The sequence below is a fragment of the Vulpes vulpes genome, chromosome 7 (genome assembly GCF_048418805.1).
Source record: "Vulpes vulpes isolate BD-2025 chromosome 7, VulVul3, whole genome shotgun sequence".
NCBI lineage: Eukaryota > Metazoa > Chordata > Mammalia > Carnivora > Canidae > Vulpes > Vulpes vulpes.
This window is the reverse complement of record NC_132786.1, coordinates 44,693,857-44,714,082: the sequence shown is the minus strand read 5'-3', so window position 1 is coordinate 44,714,082 and position 20,226 is coordinate 44,693,857. Positions and strand designations below refer to the sequence as shown.

At 35.4% G+C, this 20,226-nt stretch overlaps 1 protein-coding gene and 1 pseudogene across 2 annotated transcripts in view; one reads left to right on the top strand and one right to left on the bottom strand.

The window, feature by feature from the left end:
- MICU3 (mitochondrial calcium uptake family member 3) overlaps positions 1 to 20,226 on the bottom strand; it is a 96,293-nt gene that overhangs the window by 70,833 nt on the left and 5,234 nt on the right. The gene's annotated exons all lie outside the window — the stretch shown is intronic.
- Positions 5,480 to 6,015, top strand: LOC112908909 (chromobox protein homolog 1 pseudogene; annotated as a pseudogene).

Sequence of the window (20,226 nt, the reverse complement as noted above, 5' to 3'; positions counted from 1 at the left end):
TCATCTCTTCCAGCCTTTGCTCCAGCAATACCTCCCTTACCCTGATTACCTACCACCCCACTATTTTTCTCTCTTATACTGAAAACTTCCCTTCAGCATACACATGCTGGCATTCCTCTGGTCCTAGAAGGCTTCCTGCCCTATATCCTGTCCCACTTCATTTAGCTACTCTTCCCTTCCTCCCTACCTTGTCTCCTGCATTCATTTCCTGTCTCTGAATTCCTCTACTTCAATTGGTTCTCCCCTCTACCACTCCACTAAAACTGCTTATCAAGGTCATCGATGACCTCTTTGTTGCTAAATTCAATCGTTAATTCTCAGTTTTCATCTTATAGCGTCTGACACAGTCTATAACTTTTTTTTTCCTTGAAATAATTTTCTCAGTCCCCAAGACATCACTTTCCTGATTTTCTTTTTACTCCTCTGGCAGTTCCTTCTTGGTACTTTTTCTGGTACTTCTTTGCTAGTCCTTAGACCTTGTCTCTTTTTAAAATCTATAATTACTTATTTGATGATCTCATCTGGCCTTTACATATTATAAATACACTGACAAATACAAAATTTATACATCTAGCTTTCTGAAATAATATAAGAATCTGTTTAACAAAACAAATAAGATGCTTATTTGTTTTTAAGAAACAAAATATGTAAACTGACCACATGTAAGTATTTACAAAAATATCAAGATAAAAATATGGAAGTTATAAAGGTTCAATGAATACTCACAGAGTTTATACAGTAGTGAAAATAAATTTACCAGGAGTACCTTTATCAATATAGATAAATTTCTTAAATATAATATTAAATAAAAGTATGACTTATAAAAGAATACTATAAAATAAGTATATATTACTCAGAAGTATACTCATTTGTAACAGAATTATGAAAACACGCAGGGGAATTATAAAAATTAAATTTAGAACAGTGGTTATCTCTTTGGGGAAGAGAGAATTATGATAGAGGTACATATATGTTGATGGTTTATTTTTTTAAGCTGTCAGTGCATATATAGCTATGTATTATATTATTATCTATTCATTGTATTTTTGAAAGTTAGATATATATTATTTCTAAGAAAGAAATCATTCTGGTCTTATTCCTTGCCTTATGTGGAAAAATGCTAAAATTTATCAAACAAACATAAAAAAGACCACTTTGGAAAATTTAAGATAAACTACTATACAATTATACAATTCTTGGGTTAAAGAAGAAATGAAAACTGAAATTACAAAGTTTTTTAAAATAAATGATACTTAGGGACTCACAAAAAGCAGTCTGTAATTTGGTCAAAGCCATTACTGACACGTGAAAATTAATACCCTTAAATATATTTTTATTTTTTTTTATTTTTTTTTATTTTTTCCTTAAATATATTTTTAAAATAAGAATTTAAAGTAAATAAATTATACAAAGTAAATAAACTCAAGAAGTCAACAAAGGAATAAGATAAATTTGAGGAAAACAGAAGAGAATAATCAATAAGATAAAAGCAGAGGTAAACAAAACAGTAAGACAGTAAATGAATTTAGTTTTAAAAAGTAGTATTTGAAAAGACCAGTAAAGCAGACAAACCCCTATCAAATCTGATTTAAAAAAGAACTTAAAATGAAATACACAACATTGAACATAAACTATAGTATATCCAGAGTTTGGAAAAGTACCCAAATATAAGAATCAGAAATCTATAATATATTGATACAGTAACATTTTAATATAATAATCAGTTAAAAAATAATCAGTTTAAAAGGCAAAAATAATACAGATAATATGGTCACATCTGTGTTACAAAGAAAATGATATATGTGTTGTTTAAGTTTATAGGTCTGTAAATATATTTTAAAGGCCTCACATGAAAGAAAACATTTTTGACCTATAAAGTGGAACAGGATTTAATTTTTACATATCCTAGAAATCAATAAATTAAAAAAATTGGCAGAAAATATTAAAAGGCAATTTCTAGGAAACTACAAACAAAAAAATTCCCTACCTCACCAATAATCACTAGAAATGGAATATAAATCATTTTTTCACACTCAAATTGGAAATCGTTAAATTTGATAATATTTCATAAATAGGACAGGAGTCCATTACAATTGATGACAGAAGTGTATTTTGATTTAACCATTTTGAAGAACAATTCAATAGTTGCTATTAAAATCCAGTTGCTGTGGACCTAGTGATGTAACATGTGCATCTCCACAGAAACCTGAATATTCACTGCAGCACTGTTTCTAATAGTGAAAAACAGAAACAAAATTCCGATCAGTGAGATAATAGTTAAATAAATTATGGCACATTGGAGTACTACAATGGAGTAGGAGTGTACAGTATAGTAAAGGATATGGTAGATGAAGAGGTGGTACTAGCGTAAGATTCATAGGACACATAGCTGGGTGAAAAAAACAAGTTATGAAAGAATGGGTAAAAAAAAAAAGACAGAAACCAAAGTCATGCTTTAAAGAAACACACACACACACACACATACACACACATAGACTTTAGAAATAAAGTTGTGGGGGATCCCTGGGTGGCGCAGCGGTTTGGCGCCTGCCTTTGGCCCAGGGTGCGATCCTGGAGACCCGGGATCGAATCCCACGTCGGGCTCCCGGTGCATGGAGCCTGCTTCTCCCTCTGTCTGTGTCTCTGCCTCTCTCTCTCTCTCTCTCTCTGTGACTATCATAAATAAATAAAAATTAAAAAAAATTTAAAAAAAAGAAAGAAAAAGAAATAAAGTTGTGGAATGCTGTATTCATTCATTTTTTGTTTTTTTGTTTATTTATTTATGATAGTCACAGAGAGAGAGAGAGAGAGGCAGAGACACAGACAGAGGGAGAAGCAGGCTCCATGCACCGGGAGCCCGACGTGGGATTCCATCCCGGGTCTCCAGGATCGCGCCCTAGGCCAAAGGCAGGCGCCAAACCGCTGCGCCACCCAGGGATCCCCGCTGTATTCGTTTTTAAAAAGCAAACAGCACATGCATCATTATCATTAGCCTGGTTTCATAAAAAGGTTATTAGCCTAGTCTAGAGAAGCCTTCATCAGGGTCAGACAGACAGCAACTGAGTCTAGGACCAAATCCAGTGTTCTTCCACATTATATCACTCGGGATATTGGAATAAAAGTGTACTGGTTTTGTAATCCTTCAGGCCTATGTTCAAATGTCAACTTTACCACTTCCTAGTTAGGTAACCTTGGGAAAAATATTCTCTCTGAACTTTAGCATTTTCAACTGTAAAAAATGGGCAAATAAATAGTAACTCTACAAACTGTAAAGATGAAAACTAAATGGGAACACTTCCTTCTCCCTCGGCCAATAGCATCAGCTCATCAAGAGTGTCTCCTCTACTGATTCACAGGGTCCAGAAATAGCCTTTGGCAGCTCAGCTCCATATATAAAGTTTGAGGGATCAAATGCCTCTGTGGTGCTATAAGTTGGAAGTTCTCTAAATATGTCCATGATGATAAAACTATTCCAAAGGCCTGGCATTTCTTTGAGGGTCCCATCAGCCTCATGGTCTACCACCTTTCTCTCAGCCTTCTTAACTCAGTTCCAAACATCTAGATTATACTGCATATGGTATTCTATTTATTTCTTCAGACTGATGGCTGACCCTTCTTGACAAAATCTCTATGCACTGAGCCACTGTCTTCTAGGCCTCATTCCATGACTCCCAAGACAGTTTTTCTAGACTGCAACTGAAAGAAATGAACATAACACACCATTAAGTTTGGACTATTTTACCCTAAATGAATCACCTTGAATTTAGCCAACTATATTAGTTAGGCTGGGCTGCCATAAAAAAATACCACAGACCAGATGGCTTAAACAACAGAAATTCATTTTATCATAGTTCTAGAAGATACACGTCCAAGATAAAAGGGCCAGCATATTCAGTTTCTGGTAAGAGCTCTCTTTCTGGCTTGCAGATGGCACGGTCTTTCTATTTCCTCACATGGGCATATTAAGAAAGTGTGAGTGAGCTCCCCAATGTCGTTTCTTATAAGGACATTAATCCTATCTGATCAGGAGCTTACTTTTGTGACCTCATTTGACCTATGACTTCCTTAGTGACCTCATTCCCAAATACAGCCACTCTAGGGGTAGAGCTTCAACATACAAATTTTAGGGGGACACATTCAGTCCATAACACCAACTATCGAGTGACTCATGTGCCCTTTCTTTCTATTCACATACAGAGGTCTCAAAAATGTTGGCAGGTCATCTCCCTCAAGCTGGCATTTTACCGTCTGGAAGAATTTGAATATTTGGAGATATTATTATGTACCCCCTATTTTGGATCCTTTATAAACAAACAAACAAACAAACAAAAAAACAAAGTAAGATAGGTCCTAGCATTTTTGGCCTACTTGTACCCCAATGGAGGGGTTTCCTGCCCACAACCAGCCTTGCCCTACTTGCATCACAGTTGCATCTCCTGCATGCCAGTTCTAAGCCAGGTTCCCTGCCTGCCAGCACTGGCCCAATGCACACAGCTTCCAGGTTGCCAGTCCTACCGTATGTTTTCCTGTTTGCCAATCTCAGCCCAGCAACTGTGGGACAAAGCTCTAGCTGTGAATCCACCTTTTCTAACAAGGCCTAAATCCCAACCTAAGGAGGCAGCTGCCCTTCCAAGTTTGTTCTCTCCTTAGGTTCTCTCCCTCAGCCCTAGAATATTCTTCTGAAATTTGATTCCTTCTCAGTAGCTAACCTCCTATAAATAGTGAAGAATTCTTCATATTGAACCTTATCTGTTCAAATTACTGGGTAGTTTTCATCTTCTGACTGGCCCTTGGCACAGAATAGCTTGAGGTGAGTGTTACTGGGTGTTTCACAGTGCTGCCCTAAGTACAAGCAGAACAGAGACACACCAGAGGCAGAGAAAGAAACCTCTACTGCCTACAGTGTCCCGTGCTGCAAATTCTAATGGCAAAAAAAGCAATGTTTGCAAGTTCCAATACCAGCATTATAAGCAGGGTATTAAAGGGCACATTTGAAGCTGAGGCAATAACTTGACACCTAGCATTGTAACCTTGCTGTTATCCATACACAGTCCCTATTTAACTGCATTTTTTTAAAAAAAGGTAACATATACCAAGACCTACCTATGCGCCTGACTATTTTAAGCTCTCTGAATAATCCTGTAATATAGGGACTATTACTATTCCTACTTTACAGAGGAGGTTAATGAGACAAGTAAATTTAATTAGCATTGGCAAGGTACTTGAGTGAAAAAGCTGAGACTCAAATCTAGGTGTTCTGACTACAAAGACCACACTCTCAATCACAACACTATGTTAACTTCTGTTTCTATTGCTAAGACAAAAACAAGCTTTAAAATGTGAAGCAATTTGTTCCTTTTCTGGAGGCCACTTCCCCCACTGGTCCTGACACATCATTAGCACGGCACTGTTTCCTCTCATGCGCTTGGGTGCTGCTCTGAGCATCATCACCATTTAGACCAGAAAGCTGGTGGGCACAATGAGAAAGAAACAAAACAAGATGACAGTGGAGGAGATGCTACAAGAGGATGAGGAAGGATATGTGGTTTAAAAATTTCCCGAACATTGAGTGGAAAAGACAAAGTGGAGTACCTCCTAAAGTGGAAGGGATCCTCAGATGAGGACAACACACAGGATCCAGAAGAGAACCCGGACTGCCCTGACATCATTGCTGAGTTTCTACAGTCATAGAAAACGGCATGTGGGACAGAAGAAATACAGGAAAATTGACTGATTCTGAAAATAAGGGAGAGAACAAATCAAAGAAGAAAGAAGAGTCAGAGGAGCCATGAGGTTTTGCCCAGGGTTTGGAGCTGGAACAGATTATTGGAGCTATGGACTCCAATGAGAGCTTGTGTTCTTGATGAAATGGAAAAAATCTGATGAGGATGACCTGGTCCTTGCCAAGGAAGCCAATGTCAAGTGCCCACAGGGGATCATTATTTCTATGATGAAAGGCTAACATGGCATTCCTACCTCCCAGAGTATGGTGACAAAAAAGATGGCAATAATTAACTTCTGAGTACCAGCCCCTGTCACATCTGACCATGGTTTTCAAGTGGGGGAAGGAAGGAGTTTTACTTGTCTTGACACCATAGAGGTGGCCTGAGCAGATGTCCTTTGAAGAATCAGTACAGTTTTTGTGCCTTAGAGCAAGTGCTTTAAAGCCTTTCCAGCTATGTAGTTTGCACACTCATCCCAGTGCAGGGAAGGAAGAGAAAGAAGTGCTGCAAGGGCAGCTCATTCTGTACGTGGCTAAGAAAAGGAGAAAGCCTTCCATAAAGGCAAAAACTTGCAGAATGAGTGTATGAGTGTAACAAACGATACTCTAGATCTTCAAAGAGCATCTCCACAACACAAAGCCTGCTTTTCAAAAGTATTAGCTCTGCATTTTTATAGTGCAGTGTGTATTTAGTTTCAGCAATTTTTGGTATATTATTTGGTGGTGGGACGGATGGAGTAGGAAGGAAGAGAAACAGGTAGGATCATTCTTGTTAAAATTTGGGGCCTGACTGGGAAAATGGTGAAACAATGGAAAGAACAACCTAATGATGATTTGGTTCTATGTCCAGAATATTTAATCTTTAAAAAAAAAATGTCACTGGTGACCTCAGTGAGGACTGTGAGAAACTGTTTAAAAGCTGGGAATACCTGAAACTTACAAGTCAAGGTATTCCCTGCCTGTGCCTAATGCTGTTCCCAACAGAGGACTATACCAGTCAATTAGTCACCAGGTGCCATTTGTGGAATGGAAACTGGTTGAGGAGGGCAAGTTTTATTGAAGCATATACCAGCCCACCGTCCTGTCTTAGAGATGCTAATTCTTGACATTGACAAGACTCTTTTTCAATTATAAAGCTATAAATATCAGCCTGTTCATCCAAGCAACTGGCTGAGGTATTTGGGGAGGGAAAGAGGGTGGTATAGAAGGTAGAACAGCAGGGGAAGAAAGGCCCATGCTCTTAGAATGGAAAACTTTTGGAGCCTGCTTTTTGAACTTTGAACTCTGAAACTACTGACAGCACAACTTCACACAATCACTTTGAGAGGTGAATGATTTCAAAAGCCCTGATCTCAGAAGATTAAACTTTCATACCGGGGCAGTGGTTCACTTTAAAACACAAAACAAAGCAAAATTTTTTCTAATCCTAAGAATTACCTAATACCCAAAATGCTGTCTTGAATCATGAGATCCATCAGTTCTTGACATTGTCTAGACCTGTACCTAAAAATGTATTGTAAAATCTTTTTAGGCATGTGTTAGGTTTCTATGAAAACTTTAAATATAAACTTTGTACCACGTTGTCAGTTTTTGTCTTAAAACTATAGATTTAAAAAAAGGTGAGGAGAAACTCTATTAGAGGCAAATGTTCTTCAATATTGCTATTAAAAAAGACAGCACACTTAGTATTTATCTCTGAAAGGAAACTAAAAACACATATGTCAAAATGTTAACAAGTATTAATTCTGAGTGCTGGAATAACAGTTCACCCGTGAACACAGGTTTGAATCACATAGGTCCAGTGCTATAAATGTATTTTCTCTTCCTTATGACCTTCTTAACATTTTCTTTTCTGTAGCTTACATTGTTGTAAGAATAAAATAAGGTGTATGTATATGATAATAATATGCATATAATATATATCACATACAAAATATGTATTAACCAACTGTTTATATTAGAAGTAAGGCTTCTGGTAAACAGTAGGCTATTAATTGTTCAGATGGGGAGAATCAAAAGTTATAAAAATTTTGACTTTACAGGGGGTTGATACCCATAGCCCTGCATTGTTGAAGGGCCAACTGCATATATTTATATACCTTTTAAACTTGGCAAAAACAACTTTAAAAAGAGAATGTAAGAAGAAAGCACTAATAAAAGGTATACAATCTTAAAAATAATTCAAATTTTCACTTGTAGAAATTATTATTGTAAAGGGTAAACAGGTTTTAAAAATCATATAATATTACTTAGTTTTGAGAGTTTATTCCCATTATGTTGACATTTTATTTTCTGAGAGAACTTAAATGTCCCTGAATTTAACAAGAATGAAAGCCAAAATGGCATCACCTGGGACAAAGTTTATAAAACTAATGTTTTAATTTACAAAACAGATTTAAAATATATATATAATGGAATATTACTCAGCCATAACAAAGAATGAAATCTTGCTATTTACAATAACATGAATGGAACTAGAGGTATAATACTAAGTGAAATAAGTCAGAGAAAGACAGATAGCATGTGGCTTCACTCGTATATGGAATTTAAGAAACAAAACAAATAAGCAAAGGGGGGAAAAAGAGAGAGAGACAAATCAAGAAACAACAACAAAAAAAAAAAATCAAGAAACAGACTCTTCACTATAGAGAAAAAACTGATGATTACCAGAGGGGAGGCGGGTGAGGAGATGGGTGAAATCAGTGATGAGGATTAAGGAGTGCACTTGTACTGATGAGCACTGGGTGATGTATGGAGTTGGTGAATCACTATACATCTGAAACTAATGTAACACTACATGTTAATTAACTAGAATTAAAATAAAAACTTAAAAAAAATTAAGTTTAGAGAGGATTAAAAGATGGGAAGATAAAAAAAACAAGTTATAATCAAATAAATTGTTAGAAAAAATAGTGATTTTAAGATTAAAGAACTAGTATAGGTGAAATGGACCTCACAAATTCAAATCTATCATCCCTAAGACATTTCATAGAATGATAACCCTGAAAGGTTAAATGACTGAGTTAGTGTTACAAAGGCAGACAGTGGTAAAGTATTAAAACTGAACCTCTTTACACACCATATCTCATTTGAGATATAAACGTTTTTAAAGGCCTAATTAATATGTACTCTCTAACTTCATTCTCAAGATTTTATACTTAAGAGAATTTTATGTGGGGATTCAGTTTCATTATCTAATAAAGTGAAACATTCCCATCTAGAAAGTTCTCTAGGAAGGAAGACAAAAAAGGCTGATGCTCAAAGAAATAGATTAAGTTCTTCTCTATCTTCAAATACAGAATTATGCAGTGTTTATTTGCAGGAACCATAGCAGGTTCATAAATTTCTATCAGATTATAGAGTATACACCTGGAAAGTGGCTCTAGATCAGGTTCAAAGAGGTAGTGGTTGTACAGATTAGGCCAATGAATTTCTCCTACCACAAGGAAACATGTAAGGCTTGAGGTAGTAAAGCAGGTTCTCCTTCAGGTTTCATCAATGCAGTAAGATTATTTTTGCAGACTAAAATTTACTTAGATTGCCTGAGGACAATATAAAATCTACACCTTTATATATCATGTACATATTTTCAATTAAAATTCCTATTTAAACTTGAGGCATTATTAGTTCTTATGATGAGAATTAAAAAGTTATGGTTATCATGTTTGAAGTAGTTAGTGGTACAAAAATATATTAACTATATTAATGAAATCATTAACTCTTCTTTCCAGGCATACAGTTACAGTTCATTCCCCACTATCTCCAGCACTTAGATGTGGCTATATGACTCAGTTTATAAAATGTAATATGAATGGCAGTGATGTGTGTCACTTCCAGGCCAGGCCCATAAAACCTTCCCACAAGAATTCCTCTGTCCTCCACCACCCCTTTTTGGCTAGCTGGTATGTTGACATGCTAAGTAACTTTGGAAGCCACTTATTAAAGATGGCAGAGTCACTATCAGTTTAGATGACTGAATGACATCTAGAAGGAAAGCCACATGCAGGAGTCTTCCTTTCAACTCATACACAACCCTAGGATTATTATATAAACAATAAGTCAGCTTTTATCAGGTCAACTCACTGAGACCTGAAGGTCTACTTATTAGTACAAACTAGCCTAATAAAGGCCTATTTGAATCCAATTCTGCATCTTAAATGGATCCTGAATCTTGGAGATGATGTGAATGTCTTGACAAGAAGCAGAAAATGAAAACTTATAGTTAGACAATCTGGTGTTTCTTTTAAAAAAAATGTATTCATTTATTTATTTGAGAAAGAGAGAAAGAGTGAGCACATGAGTAGGGGGTGGGGAAGAAAGAGAGAGGGAGAATTTCAAGCAGACTCCACTGTGAACACAGAGCCCAACATGGCATTTGATCTCATGATCGTGAGATCATGATCTGGGCTGAAATCAAGGTTCAGATGTTTAACCAACTGAACCACCCAGGCACCCCAACAATCTGGTATTTCTTTCTGGAGAAGAGTAAGTACATTGTAGGACTGTGATAGATCCTAAAACTTAAGAAGCTACCCAAGGATTTTATGTGACTGAGGGTGGAATGTTTACTTTTTCAATAATCTTCCTTCATCCATAAAAACTGGTCTTAAACATACTCCCTAGTTTAACACTTTTGTGGAACTAACTGATTCTGGTCACCTGTCTTTTATCAATCAATTTTATTTATTTTGTAATTCATTTTTATATTTTTGTCATTGAGATGAATGAAGATACTCTCCTCTTCTCTGCCACCAACTTCACTTAGGCACTAATATCAGCCAAATAAATTCTGAGTCACTGATGCTATTAGAGGCAGATATGCCCTAGTTATATAACTTTGCCAATGGCAACTTGTAGGCATTCCTACTCACTTTTAAATAGGACTCTGAACATAACTCATGGTTTTCCTCATCACCACAAATCATGTCAGAGAGAACGTCAACATTCAATGTTGGCCCATCTGATAACTTAGCCTCAAAGTTCTCTCGCTTCCCCACTTCAAAATTCAAGGGCAAAATTCTATCACCACACTACATTATCACCTAGAACTGTTCCATTTCTTAGGCTACTGGGCACTGCTAGAAAAATATCAAGGACTCTAAACTCCTTTCTCTAGTTTTGCAAGATGCTATCTTCATTCCTATGGAACCAGAAGTGAGGGAGAGATAAAGGTAAATTTTGTTATGAAGAAGTAATAAACTGAGCAAATTTACTTCTGATCATTTTCTCTGTGAAAATGGAGGTCATTTGCTTGAGACAGAACAGAGAGGTATGCAGCAGGTAGAGTGAAAGACAACATTTTGAAGTAGCTGTTGTAGGATTAGAAATATAAGTATTAGAGACATCCAAAAAGATTGTTAAACATATCTCCTCATTATAGGTTTCCATTTCTCAAAAGTTTATACCTAGATAGAATTTCTGAATTATTAGGCATGTGAATCTTCAACGTCAACTTATTTTCCAAAGATTTTGTACTCCTACTGAGTATGAGAATTTTTGTTGCAAAAGTTATTGTCAATTTTTTTTTAATTTTACCAATCTGATTGGTAAGAAATGATACTTTGTTATGGCTATAATTATATTTCACTATGGTTATAATTATATTTTCCTATTATTAATGATGTTGATCATCTTTTCATGTGTTTAGTCTTCTGAGTATCTTTCTCTTGAATGGCCTGTTGAGACTCCCTGTCCATTTTTTTATGATGTTGTCTTTTTTAAAAAATGATTTGCAGATCATTGCTTTTTGGATACATATGCTTTGCAAATGCCATGTATTACATATGTTATAAGTATCTTCTGTCATTCCAAGACTTTTATTTTATAGATACTTTTGCTTTAATGAAGTGAAGTATAACAGTATTTTCCATTCTAGATTGTGTTTTGTTTTAAAAATCCTCCCACCACCTTTAATGAAGTGAAGTATAACAGTATTTTCCATTCTAGATTGTGTTTTGTTTTAAAAATCCTCCCACCACCTTTTGTCTTCATATATATCCCTCTACGTAGCTTTAAGTTTTGTGGGTTTTTTTTTAAATTCACATTTAAGATTCCAATCCACCTGTATTATTATGGCATGAGGTAGACATCTAATTTTATTTTTGTTTCCCACATAGAACACTTTACCTTCAATCAAGCCTTACTGTCTTACATATCATTGTTCAATATTTGAGGTCCACCTTGTTTTAACTCCTTTCAACATAGTAATAATTACCATTTTAGCTGTAGAATATAGTCAACGTTTAAGAATTCATTTTTTTTATCAATTTTTAAATTCACCATTGCTTCTTGAATTTCACCCTTCAATTTATGTTCCTATTTTCCTCATATCTTCTTTAGTTTTTTCAATGATGATCTGAAAGTGGTAAACTGTCCCAATCTTTCAAAAATGAATTTATTTTACCCTCCTTCCTTAATCACAATTTACCTAGGTATAGAAATCTAAGATGACAGTTATTTTTCTCTCAGCATTTTGAAGACAATATTATACTGTCTTTTGGCTCCTATCAACCACACAAATTAAGTCTTCAAACAGGCCAACTAATATCCCTTTGTACACATCTGTCCTTCTTCCCTTTATCTTTAATCTTACAGTTTTACTGCAATCTGACTAAATACATATTTATTATTTATCCCAACCAGGACTGTTTATGCTTCCTAAATCTGGGGATTAACATCTTTCTTCCTTTTGAGAACTGTTCAACCACTCCTCTTAGAATGTTGTCTTTCTCATTCTCTCAGTCTATATGCCCTGGTAGACAAATTTTAGAGCCAGTCTATTTTTCATGTCTATCGAATTCTCCTTAATATTTACCACTTCTTTAAAAGTGTGTTACATTCTGTGTAGTTCCTTCAAAATTATTTTCTGGATTCCTAAATGCCTCTTCAGTTACGTTTTATATGCTGCCTTAACTATTGAGCCTTTAAGAACTATTTTTACATGGAAATTCTTTATTGATTCTTTTTCATACCAATTTTTCATTATCTTTAATCATTTTGCATACACTTAACTTACAGATTCAACCAAACTATCCTAATATTTAATTGTTAGGAATCCACTCAGTTTATTAACACTTTTGAAATAAAACTTCATATATTTTTGTATTTTTGGATTACGAGCTTACCCTCTTCCAGACCTTCTCTGTAAGAATTACAAATGGTCAGTGTTCAAAGGTATTTTCCTCCGAAAAAGTTTTGTATTTCTTTCTGGCAGTGATATCAGCTCTTTCTCTGAGTAACATAAGTTCTAACTCTGAACTTATATGAGGTGGTAAGAGGCCATGTTTATACATTCTCAGATTTTTTTTTTCGACTTGGAATCCAGGCAGACATCATCAGGTTTCCCTGTCATCACACTAGGAGAATGCTTTTTTCTAGTCCATTTTTTTAAAGAGGGCTCTGAGTGTTTCAGTTTCAACTTCCCAAGGTCTTGTTTCTATCCCCAAACAGGCATTAAAATCCAAGTCCCTACAGTTCTATGAATAATAACTCACTGCTTACCCAAGTAAGCCACAGCTCACGCTGTTCTAGTTACTAGTTTCCTCTTTATTTCTGCCCCTGGCAATTTCCCTTAATTTCTTATGAGTACAATATGGCATTTATAAGGAAGTTTAAAATATTTTTATGACAGTTTATATAGTATGCTATATTATTAACCAGAAGTCTAAATCATTTTATTAAATGGGCATTCCATAATTTATTTATGAGCATTTTAATTTAATTTAAAAGCCATTTAAAAAAAAAGACAATTTTCCTAATAAAGTATACTTCACACCTAACCAAGACTGATAAATATCTATTACTTATTCTCCAGTTTTTCCTTAGAAAGAGAACTCTGATTTTCAGCTAGGCACAATAGCACACAGAATAAAGATTACGTTCATCGGGCTTTGCTGTAGTTATATAAGCTAAGTGAAAATGACAATTTAGACTAAATTCTGGCCAGTAAAATGTAAATGAAAGTGCTTGTTGAGACTTCCTGAAAGGCCAATTAAAAGGCGCTGACTTGGGCAGCCCAAGTGGCTCAGCGGTTTAGTGCCACCTTCCGCCCAGGGTGTGATCCTGAGACCTGGGATCGAGTCCCGCGTTGGGCTTCCTGTATGGAGCCTGTTTCTCCCTCTGCCTGTGTCTCTGCTTCTCTCTCTCTCTCTCTCTCTCTGGGCCTCTCATGAATAAATAAATAAAATCTTTAAAAAAAAAAAAAGGCGCTGACTTTGCTATACAGGGCCCAGATAGATTTCGAGCTATCTGCTCTTGATGGCACCTTGCTTTCACTTATTTCAACCAATGTTATTTCCATAATCTCTAATCCCTGAGTTTAAAGCTGCTGTAGAAGGCATTCATAAGTAGAAATGGGCACGCTGATCATTGTAGAGGGAGGAAGTAAGGGATAGGAGAGGGAGGAATCTCTATATTTTCCCAAGCTAAACAATTACATGAAGATCACAGTCACTTTTGCATTAGGATGTAGTGCTGTGAGTGAATCAGCAGGATACCAAGATGCCTTCAGAGATTTTTCTAGGTTAGGTACCTCTGACTCCTCTGTCTGTGAATACTTTGATCCTACTATTAGTACCAAAAGAATTAAACTAACTCCCTAGGGAGCCACTCTGCTATTCTACAACTAAGAAAGCACAACTACAGATAACTTGAATTTTACAATATATTTAAGAATGCCACTTTCTCAAAAAAAGAAAAGAAAAGAAAAGAAAAATGGCACTTTCTCTGTAGAATCTAAGAAACCCTCCTTAATAAGACACATCATCAAAATATGAAAGAGACATGTTTCTAGAACTTCCCTACCAGCCTATAATCAAATACACTCTCAGGTACCTGACTAACTTATGTTCTTGTTTATCTGACATCCAGATAATCCCTCTATGGTTCACTTCTCCATATCCTTCCAATTTCATCATTCTTTTGAAGATCAATGTGCAACCCAATCTCCAGCTTTAGCCATGTTCTGTATTCTGTTGGGCAAAAGATGTGGGTAAAACACCAAAGACACAGAGTGCTACTCTCCTATAATTTGCAAGTTTGCCTGCTCGCCTGCAGTTTTACAAAAATTTCAAAATAACTACCATAGTAATTCAAGATAAGTTCTAGATTTTAGTGATACATATGAAATATTTTTGATAATTAAATATTTAGTTCACAATAGCACCCAGTATTTGTACTTCTAATAAAATTTAGAATACTAGGTCAAAGTACCAATTACAAATTTTAATATTACTCCCCAAATAGGTTGTATTCACTTTGATTAAGTCTGTGTTATAAACCACTTGAATCAAAATTCTTATCTTTCATGATGATCAAGTAATCACCAGGGCTGGCAGATCAGAAGAGAACATGACAGGCTTATGTGACAGTTCATGTACATAGTCCTGGACCAAACGGTTACTAAGTCTGTATTATTTACTAGAAGGACATAAAATCCTAATATGATCCATTTATTTGGAGAGCAATCAGTATGGAGAAAGCCAGACGACAACAAAAGTTCAAGTTACACTCATCTCCTTTCACCACAAATCCTAGTCCAAAAGCTGCCTATGATTGATTGCCCATAGGACTCTATTATTACGTTTGATGGTAGTAACAGCTTCAAACCTTTCTTAATTTTCTGGGGATGATAAATGAGTCTGCTTGTATATATATGGAGAATTACAAGTCACATTTTATCTTCAGAATAGTAAGAATAAAATTAAAGTACATTTGACCCTTGAACAATGCGGGGGCTAGGGGCACCAAATTCTGTGTAGTTGAAAATCTATATATAATTTTTAATTACCCCTAAACTTAACTACCAATAGCGTCCTGTTAACAAAAAGTCCTACCAATAACCTGAAAGTCAATTAACAATTATTTTCTATGTTATATGTATACATACTGTATTCTTACATCAAGTAAGCTAAAGAAAAGACAATATATTAACAAAATCATAAGGAAGGAAAAAATACATTTACAGTACTGTATTTATGGGGGGGAAAATCTGCCTATAAGTGGACCTGCACAGTGCAAAAAACTCCTGTTGTTCAAGGGTCAACTGCAGTTGGAAGAAGTTTAGATGATCCTATTCCACTATAACTAATTTTAACAGGTTGAAGCTACCTTAAACTGCATGTAACCAGGATGCCTGGGTGGCTCAGTGGTTGAAGGTCTGCCTTCCAGCTGGGGCATGATCCCGGAGTCCCACATCAGTCTCCCCGCAGGGAGCCTGCTTCTCTCTCTGCCTGTGACTCTGCCTCTCCCTCTCCGTATCTCTCATGAATATATAAATTAAAAAAAAAAAAGAAAAAAAAGACATTTAAACTGGATGTAACCTATGGGAGCCTTTCTGACCTGATGTGAAGCTGGTTGGAAAAAAATCTATTTTGAATTGTTCCCAAGCAGTCTGAATAATCTATTAGATCCTTCCAGAGAAAGGAATAATCCAAATATCTCATTTAGTCCATATATATATATATTGAAGGATAATCCAAATATCTCATTTAGTCCATATATATATATATTGATATATATCAATCAGATAGATACCATTCTTATCAGAAAGCAGAAAAAATAGAATTATTTAAAATTCTCTTATATATACTTTCTATATTCTACATTCTAGAGCTGGAGTGTTAAATGAGTAAAAAGTAACTTAGTGAATGGGGAATAAGCAGAAAACTTGGATTCTACTCTCCAATTTAGAAAAATAACTTTTCAATGAACAAAAACTATGCTAATCAATTAAATGATACAGCACTAAATTTTCACATTTTACTTTGCTTATATAATCAATATGTCAAAGCATAAAGGAGTAAAGGGTTACTTAAAAAGAAAGATGAAAAACATATCTAGAGAATCCTGTTGAGTACACAAATGACTAGGCATTTTCTTTAATGTTAGATAGATGCTGTAAATAAAACTTGTTTAATTTTTTTAAACACATTTTTCTTCATCACAAGTGTTTACACTGTTAAACAAAATAAAGTTACTTAAATTCTTAGTGTTTGGTACAACAATCACAGGAGATCAGTGAAAACTAAGTCTCTAGTTTAAACTCGCCCATCAAGTTTAAATAATAGAATAAAATCTCTAGTGCATTATAAGTTTGGCCTATTTCCTACATAAGTTAAATATTACATCATGGGTAAAAAAGTACTAATCAGATCATATTACTAAGGCTTATACATCCTAAGAAGTGGAGTAACATAAACAAGACTTAAAATAGCAAAAGCTGTGACCATGTAGAAATATCCACTGAAAAACTTCTACATTTCTTGAGCAAGTTAAAAACTCATTTTATCATTTAAAAACTCATATTCAACCTTGTAAATACAAAACATGAGCAAATTAAAAGATTTCATGGTCTTTTACTCTGTTTAACAAACAAAATAGTTGTTTGTTTTTTTAATGGCTATTTCCATTCACCATTCTTTCCCAAAATCTCTATCTATAATGGTTAACCTACAAATTTCTATTATCTTGCTCTCAGAAGATGACATCACCTTCTATTTCACAGTGAAAATAGAAACCATCAGGCAGGAACTCTTTCAACCATTTGCCGCTAAGAATGTGTAATCTTTGTGTCCTCCCATCCCTTCTTCCTATTACACTGGAAATGGCATTGTTCCTATTATCTAAGATTAAATTCTTCCTTTGTGCTTTAATGTTTATTTCCCATCTATACCTTGGTTCTTGGTAATTTATCCCCTCTCCTTCCTTTGGTTTAGTGTTCCTCTTCTTTTGTTCAACATTTAAACACATTTAAAGGTCTTTCATCATAAAAAAAAAAAATCAATTCTATGCCCCTATGTTCTATGTTCTACGTTATTCTCCCCCTTCTCCCCTTCATGGCCAAATTTATAAAAGCATCTCAACACTTACCTCATCTTGCCCACATCACCTTTTCTTTACCTTTACTCCAGAATTTAATTTTCACCTACCAGATCTCACCAAGATCATCCCGGACCTCCCTATTGGTAAATCCAGTGAACACTTCCTATTGCTCATTTAAGATGAACACCTCTGGTAGCACCCACTGAAACTGACTACAGTACTTCTTATCAGTACTTCTGTAGTACTTTGTTGGCTTCCATGACTCTCCTGGCTATATCAGTCTAGACATTACTTCTCAGCTTTCTGCAGGGTTCCATTTTTCTGACAGTTTTTTACATCACTGATGCTCACCAGGACTCTTTCCCTAGGTGCTTTACTCTTCATGTTCTACGTATTCTGAACAACGTCATCCATTCTTATAACTTTCAACACTTGGTGATTTCCCAATCAATTGCTATCACACAGATTTCTCTCCTGAGCTTCTGACCTGGGTATCCAACTGGAAACTTCCCTATGGCTATCCAGAAGATACCTTGATCCACTGTACAAGTTAATAACATCATTGATGTCCACTGCCCCCAACTTTTTTTCTCCTGAGGGTCTAGTCTCAGTGAACACTCACAGCCTAGCCAGTGCCCAAGACAAAAACTTGAGTACCCATCTCAAACTCATACCTCTCTCATTCCTAAAATCCAGTCAACTACCAATTCTGTTGATCTGATGAGCTCTTGAATCTCTCTCCAAGGCAGCAACTTCTCATTGCTTCACTGCTGTTTCCCTAGTAAAGTCATAATCATTTCTTGTCTAAAGAAATAGTATGAGTAAAAACTGTTTGACATGCATTTTTTAAATTACAGAATATAGAGAATGATATCCTCTCACATTCTCATCTGAGAAGTAAGAGGATTTTACCTGGTCTCCTCCTTTCCAGCACTGTATCCCTCCCTCTACTTCCCCGTCCAGTCAAAGAATATTCCTAAAATGTAGATTTGATTATATCATCCTCTTGCCTAAAAATTTGTCAATGCTTCCCTATTGCTCTTAAGGTAGAGTTCAAACTCCTTGATAAGCCTTAGCAGATCTTGTACTGTCTGCCTCCTGGTTACATTTCTGTCCTAAAGTCGGTCTGATCACTCCTGCCTCAAATTCTCTGCTATACAGACACACTGATCTTTCAATTCTGGAAACACACCATGCTCGTTCCCACACACGTTATTTCCTCCTGGAACACATTTCTTCACTCGCTTTGCCTCCCTGTTTCCCCAACAATTCCTACCCATCCTTTAAATCTCAACTTAGATATATCTTCCCCTTGGAAGCCACACTTCACATTGCAAGCCTGGTTATAGTCCCTCCTGTGTGATCCCCCCTATTTTTCCCATTGTATCACTTTACCATATTGCATTACAATTATTCTATATCTTCACTAGACTGTAAGCTACAAAAGGACAGGAGTTTAATTTCATCCACCACTAAATCTCCAATACTATATTTCAATAAACATTCCTTGAGTGAAGTATTTGAATGAATAAATGGATCAGTGGGAAAGATAGATAAATTGTTTCTAAATTGGACATGAGATGGAAATTTTGATTTTTATGATGTGAAATTGAAAATAACCGCTTAATACATGAATCTTAAAAAAATTAATCATTTGGATAGACTCATATACTCATATACATATACTTCCCTAATACTTTTCCAGGACCAGGAAAAGTACTACTCTTTACACATTAAGGGCCATTAACATAATATATACTATTTAAAAGAGAAAGAAGTGGAGGGGGAAGAGATTAAAGGAGCCATTTGGTGACAGAACTGCTACACTGACAACAATTAAGAAATTTAGAAAACTGGTATGGGAATCTGGTGGTCAACAGTTTATATATATAATTTCACACAAGCAACCACCTCATAAAAAAACATTAAAGTATTTAAGACTAAGGACTCTAAAGAGAATGAATCTGTTGTCTTCTCATATGCTTAGAGAAAGACGAAAACAAAAATGTATGCGGTATGCATCTATTATCTAATGAAATTGAAATTAGTTACTAAATTTACATCTACTACTAATGCTATGACTCAGTGTCTAATCATTAATCCTCACAGATAACACAAAGAGGTAATACACCCATTATTTTATCTGGCATTAATTTTCTAATCTTTAAAGTCACATGCATATTTGTATGGATAAGGTGATTCTGTGAAAGCAAGCTTGCTAAAGAACTGTAATAATAAAATATTGTAATTTATTTCAAGATTTAGAATTCATTCATTGAATTATTAAAATCTCATGAGCTACAAAGCTTATGTGCTTTATGGAGGATGAATGAAGCCTCCCTCAGAGAAGCTTCAAAAATTTAGGGCTTGGGAATCGCTGGGTGGCCCAGCAGTTTAGCGCCTGCCTTCGGGCCGGGGCGTGATCCTGGAGTCCCGGGATCGAGTCCCAGAGTCCCATGTCGGGCTCCCTGCATGGAGCCTGTTTCTCCCTCTGCCTGTGTCCCTGCCTCCCTCTCTCTGTGTCTCTCATGAGTAAATAAATAAAATCTTTAAAATACACACAGACACAAAAAAAAACCCTTAGGGGTAATATAATTGTTTTAACAATCTCAAATGTCCATTTTAATCTATAGGTAGAAAATGACACCCATTTATCAAAAATTATTAAGGATAAATTATACATT